The sequence below is a fragment of the Nelumbo nucifera genome, chromosome 1 (assembly GCF_055504915.1).
Source record: "Nelumbo nucifera cultivar China Antique chromosome 1, China Antique-T2T, whole genome shotgun sequence".
NCBI classification, from domain to species: Eukaryota; Viridiplantae; Streptophyta; class Magnoliopsida; order Proteales; family Nelumbonaceae; genus Nelumbo; species Nelumbo nucifera.
Window position 1 is genome coordinate 152727376 of NC_142649.1, and position 7212 is coordinate 152734587.

The window sequence follows — 7212 nt, forward strand, 5'->3', positions numbered from 1 at the left end:
GTTTAGGGGATGGCAAGTTACCAGATAGTCAAGCTTCGAGAAGAAGGGGACCTTGAGCAAGAAGGATCCACTCTCTTGGGAGATAAAAACATCGGTTAACCAGTAATGTAGCCTGTGGATGTTTCCCGTGAGGATAGGAAAGGAGCCCAAGTGTGGCAAATTCAATATGACACGGTTTTTGTGTTTCAAGTACCATGTCAAGAAGAAGAGAGAAAGAAAGGCTAATAACATCTACGGCGGTCTTTAGGGACCGCCGGCTTTGATTGAGAACAGGGAAAAAAAGGCTAATAATAAAACCTGGAATGCTAATCCAGAATCATGGAAAGGGTTGAACATAATCGCCATGACTCCTATGGAAATGGGACCACTAAGACCTGCTTCAATTCCTTGCTTGAGTTCAACCAATTTTACAACTATATATATATAAGTAATTTCATTCAGCTTTGGGAAGTACTTAAGTGAAATAATTTAATAGCTCAACTGTAATTCAGCAGCCAGACAACTACGTTAAAGCAGATGTTTATTTTGGTAAAAAAAAAAAATCTTCTTCAAAATCAAGAGGTATGACCCTGATAAACTCTAATGTTGATTTTAATAAAATTCAAGGTGCCCCCCTCCACCTCGAGTAAAGTTTAGGGTAAAAAATGTTTGTTGCCCTATCTATTTTTGTAAGCTAGGTTGGCTATGTCTTCCCCTGTATATCTCTTTATCTTTATCCCATTGATTTTAATAAAATTCAAGGTGCCCCCCCTCCACCTCGAGTAAAAGTTTAGGTCTTGCCCTATCTATTTTTGTCACTTGAAAGCTTTCACCCATATGAATCTCAAAACAAAATTTTAGTAAATTAACCTTTTTCATCAATATGGTTAACAAAAGGGCCAAAGTGTTTGAATCTCAAAGTTTAGGGGTCTTTGTTCTGAATGAAAGTTCGGGTGCTAATTGCACTACCCAGGGATGCTCACAGTTTGGTTAATCAAACTGTGGGCCTTTTTTGTAACCAAATCGTTACTATCGGTTTTTGGAAAACCAGTAAGTAAAAACAAACTGAAGCCAATCAGTTAACCGGTTGGTCAGTTTGGTTAATCGTCGGTTTGGTTCATCAGTTTTTTTGTTTTTAAATTTTTATATTATATATTATAAATATATATATAATAAATACTATAAATATATATAATATTATATTTTAAATAATGACCGGTTTGGTTAACCGTCGGTTCGGTTCATCAACTTTTTGGTTTTTAAATTTTTATAATATAGGTTATAAAAATATATAAATATATAATAAAAATTATAAATATATATAATGCATATTTATTAGTTTATAACATATAAAAATATATATATAATATATAATATACATAAATATATAGAAATATATATATATATATATTAGTTAGTTCGATTAACCGTCGGTTTTTTATATTAATTAACCAAAACTAAACCAATACCATGGATTTTTTAAAAACACTAAACTGATTAATTCGATTAACCAATTTTTCGATTCAATTTCAGTCAATTTTTTTGATCGGTTCCATTTTTCGGTTTTTTCCCTCACCCCTAGCACTACCCCCAAAGTACAATGTGCTAATATGTAATTTATCCTTATTTGTTTAACTTATGTCAGATCAATATTAATTCCTCCACATATCCACGTACAGTTCTATCATCTCTAATGTCTTCACTTTATTTAATACCGACATATCCACTTAAAACAAGCATTTAAGGCTGTATTTGGTGTGATTTAGTACGCGCTTCAACGTTGAACAAGATTAACCAAGTATGATGGTTGGTGAGCAATAATACTTCTGCAATCATCTACCACGATGTGGAGCCTCCACTGTGTGGATCTGTAGAGTCTGTGATCAACAAGTTTAACTTTTGCAAGAGCATCACCTTCAGTATTGACATGACAGAACCTGCATTTGTCTCACAAAGAAAAGGCCTTCTAAGAAAGCTTTAGCTTCTTTCCTAATTCCGGTTCACAATGTGGGATCTTATTAAGGGCTCGTGCAAATAAGAAAGAGCCGGTATAATCCCCGACAAGACTCGAGATCTCCGGCCTACAAAAACTCTGCCTATGTCTACCCATAACACACTATCCCCGTGCATTGGGAATATTTCCAATTCACAATGAAATGTTCAGCATGTGTGGCTGTAATGATATGTGGGTAGACGTGGGCAGAATTATTGTAGGCAGGAGATCCGGACTCTCCCAACGTCTGAGGTAGCATCCTCCCACTGTAGTATCCATGTTAATTTTGATTACACCCATCGTTGATTTTTGTCAGTGTAATGTCATTGCAGTTCAGATCTAGTAGGCACAACATTGTAATCACATTCAATAAGCACTTTAAAATTTTTTTTGACACATATCCCTTAAAATATCCTCACTCCACCCTTGAAAAAAATTAAAACCCACTTTTGCGAGTTGTCAAAATACTTATAAAATGCTCATTTAACGTACTTACTATATTATAACAACTAGATCCAGTCCCGTATCATTGGGCGATCAGAGTTGAGATTAACACCAATAATATATGAACAAGCAGCACAGCTCAATATTTGATCAATTTGGGTCTGGACCTGGGCCTGGGCCCGGGCTTTCTAGGACTTTTTCTTAAGGCTCCATAAGTTTGTCAGAAAATTATCCGGGTAAATACAGTTACCTAGGTAAGTGTGTTTTTTAGGAAATACTTATCCAGATAAATACATTAACCCATGTTCTTTCATTTCCCAGGTAAATAAGATAATAAATTTTATTCATAAAAAATCATGATTAAAAGTGACAATCTTGTCTCATCCAAATGTTGACAATTTTCTCCCCAAGTGAGAAAGTTACTTTTCCACCCGGGAGATGGGACACTAGGACAATATGCTTTCCATAAACCCCATCTAAATCTAATAAAATAATATGAATATCTTGATCAATGAAAACCAACATCCCATTGACAAAATCAAAAAAAGGAAGAAGCCGTAAAAGAAAAATTAACAAACATGAATAAAGAAGACAACAATATATGTGAGACCTAAATGGATATTGTACGGATTTTCAAGGCATGGAGTATGGCTCGGCCCCTGGGGCCAGTCATATCTGCCTCATTATAACACCTCCTTTCAAAAGCCATCCATCCTCCCCCCTGTTTTCGGTAATATATCATTTTCCACCAATGCCGTAGGTAAATAAAATCAGCCACATCATTTAAAGAAAATTTTAGGGCCCTGAGCTGAGCTGCATACAAGATCCAAACCAGATCGGTAATACTCCTGGGCAGAGGAAAAGAATATGAAGTATAGTTTCATCAGCTGTGCTACACAATATAAGCATTGCCTATGCAGTCTCTCATTTGTAGGTAAGATGTTGAAAACACACTTCCAAATAAACAATTTGATTGAAAGAGGGATGAGTTTCATCCATCATGAAAAAAAAAAAGGGAAGGACATACTCCTAGGTAGGGATTTCAATTGGACCAGATTTGGTCCAATCCAATCTGGTGTAATATGAATTCATTAGGCTCTATTTGTTTGTGATACAAACATCTGAGGTATTTATGTACCCTATTTCTTATTTGTGAGCATTTGTTTGACATGTAAAAATGAGACCAGATTTGTTTCTCAGATGCGTCTCACTTGCACATCCTACCATGCATTGAGAACATCTCCTGTACTTGTAAATTATTTTTCAGGGGAGATATTCCCAAAGCACAATGACTGTAAAAATGTAATGATTAAGAGATTAAAAATGTATTTTATGACACTTTTGTACTATGAGGAGAGAGCATTATTGTAGCTATTTTTTAAATACAATTTTGTATTCTTCTAATAATTTTGTTTTTTGACCAAGTTAAGTCAGCATAAGATAGTTAGAACATTTTAATGATCGGGCTCATACTTTTAAAGGTAGGGAAACTTTTGCAAACCATGTATGGGTTTTCATGTCTTTCGCTTCCTTTCCATACCTTTTCCTTCAAATCAAACATAGCCTTATTGGTCTGTCCAATCCATTTAAATTGATTTTGATTTGGACGGATCCAATCTGAATCCAGTCCATAAACACCCCTATTTCTGGGCCGGATGGAGCTATATAAAGCTCTAATGAGTTTCCTCCCCGAAGATGTGATGAACCTCTCGTGAGGGTTCTAAGCCCAAACAATATGCATTTTTCCTATTAGCTAGTCCAATCAGAAGTTGAATCAAGTATCAGACTAACAAACTCAATTGACAACCCTAACCCTATAAATTGGAATATAAGATTCCTGGTCATGACATATCCAAGCTCATCTTATGTTGGTAGAGTGGCCATAGGCCCTCGTTTAATCCTCAACATGTTGGTTATTCAATGGCCATGTGACAAGCCACATGTTGATGGAAGATGATTATTTTATGGTTATCTCCATTAAACTCTCACACACAATCATTCATTTTAAATTATTACCTATTTATTTATTTTCTATAAAAATAAATTTATTTGATTGTTTATTTGAAAATGTTTTTATGCATGGAGATACCAATATTGTTGGATTATTTTGGATCCAAATTCTAGTTCTTATTGGGTCAATGGATATCCATTTGACCCAATCTAGACCGGATGACCATGTGGCTAGATCCTTGGTCAGTATGAGACATTTGTCTCAATTTGGAGAGGCCTTAACTTGGTCTTCCCTCCAAACGTTCAAGTTGGTTAAGTTCCCTCCTCAAAACAAGGAAGGAAACGTTGGGGGAAAGACCTAAATATATGACTATCACAAAATAGCAAAAAGTGTGCAAATCAAGATAACTTGGAAGGTCAAGCAACCTTCAATTTTCAGCCCCATCCAGATTTGACAGTTCTCTCTTGCATTTTGTTTGAGAGATAGGTGTCTCGGATTCTATATTGTGCGGCTACTCTTTTTCTCCTTATATACAGGTTTGGTACGCCAAGATCTCAGTCCACCTCAGCATCTACTCGACCCTTCAATCTTAAAGGTTATCATCTTTGGTAAGGTTATAGTCTTAGTATACATTCCTTTAGCGTCTGTTTGTCGTCGTTGCCATTTCTCCAGAAAACATTGACACATCAGCGCCACGTCGGAAAAAATGGTGCTCCAGAAAACACCTGTTTGTTTGGAACTATTTTTCTATAAAAATTGTGCTTTAAGCCATGCCCTGTAAATCGAGAAGGCATGGTTTGGAGTAACGCTGAATTTGATGTTTCCCGGAGCTGCAACTTGTAGATGCCAAGAGGGACATGAGGTGGCAGTGACAGGGACATGACATGGCATTGGATAAGAGGTACCAGTGCTGAAAACGTTTCCTGGAGCTGCAGCTTGTAGATGCCAAGAGGGACATGAGGTGGCAGTGGATAATAGGTACCAGTGCAGAAAACGTTTCCTGCAGCATGGGTACCAAACAGAATACGTTGTTGTCGCTTCATGAAACATCCTACATGACAACAACATTTCTAAACAATAAAAAAAAAAGACACTATTTTCTCAAAAAACGATGCTTCCAATCCACACATCAGCAACAGAAAATGGTGTTGTATCTACAGCATCGAGGCCAAACATATAATTAATCCATGCGTTTGAATCCTTCTGGATGACGAAGATGGAATAGGTGCTATTTTTAAAAATTTTCAGTTTCAGCCATCTGGGTCCACCTCCATTCAGTGGAACAACGCAAATTAGTGGACCTTAAGCCAGTTCAGTCCCGAACTTTGTAGAATTAGAAAATACGTACTTTGGATGAGAGATTAGTAGTGCATTAATTAATCTTTTTTTTTTTATTTCTTAGCCAATTACATTAAAACAAATTAGAAAAAGGGCAGAAACAAAGTTTCGTTTCTTTTTCCTGGAAAAGGGCAGAAATTAACAATAGCTAAGAAAAATGTTTTCAGGTTGTGTTTGTTTCTCCATAAAATGAATAAAATAAAAACATTTATCTTAAACATTTTAATTCCCTCTGTGTTTAATTTCATGTAAATGAAAAGGAAAACAAAGTCATCAGAAGCACAATATATAAAATTAACCATCTTCTTATTTATTTTATTCATTTGCAGGAGCACGAAACCATGTTCATCAAGTCGGTAATAAGATATATAAGAGTTGGTGATCACAAAGCATGGTGTCTTATGAAGCTAATTACACATTTCGACAGCAACAATACTGATAAAGAGGTGGCACGCATTGCCCTCCGCTATAACCACTTCTAGCACAGAAGCTGTTGCAATCAGGAATGTCTTCACATTTTCCCTGGCAAACGAACCCATTTTGTCCTACACCATGAATCAATAATTCCTCCATTAGCAAATCCCTACGACAAAAATAGTACTGCCACAAATAGGATAACAATATAGTACTCGCTTAGGTAAACTAAGTAACTATGTTTGAAACACTCATAGAGATGGATATGGTGCAACCGTGCAATGGCTAAACCCACTTTGACCCTTCCTTGTCACAGGTTTAAGTAACTTAGGAGACCAGAATTAATTTTCTAATTAAATACAAGTGGGACCATTATGACCTAGTTGATCAGTGAGTAGTAATTACAGGAAGCAAACTAATTAAAAGAATATTTTTTCTCTGTAAACCATGAAAGTACAATAGATAAGGTGAAGAAGAGAAACAAGATTAGAGCGAAGAGGCAAACTTCCTTTTACCATGAGCAGTCAGAAACAATAAGAACATTGTGACAGTAATCGCCAGTATTACTTTCTTGGCACACGTAAGATAGCCAGCTCCAGTAGTCATCTTGTAGACTTGGACACACCTTTTCAATTTCTTGCAATGGTTTATGGCCCAAGGACGGTGGTATTTATACAACTCAAAGGACCATTTCTGGAATTTGCCTCCTTAAATTGAATTCCAAACACCCACTAAACAATCAGTAACGTATTTTCATACTTGAATTCTTTAATGGACTTTTCAAGATTCTTGGTGTGATACAGCCAAGAATTATGTCTCAAGCACTACGGGTCTGTTTGCAAGTGCTTCACCATTGATAATTCTGTGTTTTGACTAAGTTTCACGGAAAAGTTTATTTCTCAGTTCAATATTAATGTAAGTGTTTTTAAACTTTCTTGAGTTTTTCCCCATACATAGCTTCATTGCTTATAGTGTGGGGCCTACCTTATAACACCAAAAGCCTTTGATTATTCATATTCAAGGGAGGAAAGTAGACAAGAGTACAAAACCATATTTAAAACACATTTATGGGTTTTTAATAGTCATTTTCTTA

At 35.9% G+C, this 7212-nt stretch overlaps 1 long non-coding RNA gene across 1 annotated transcript; it reads right to left on the reverse strand.

Annotated features, from left to right (window-relative positions):
* Positions 1–5992: 5992 nt before the first annotated feature.
* LOC148804010 (uncharacterized) lies at positions 5993–6792 on the reverse strand. The gene is made up of 2 exons (XR_016072903.1): positions 6635–6792; positions 5993–6250 (listed from the first exon to the last, which is right to left on the reverse strand). It is a non-coding gene; the product is annotated as an uncharacterized LOC148804010 (long non-coding RNA).
* Between the last annotated feature and the right edge of the window lie 420 nt (positions 6793–7212).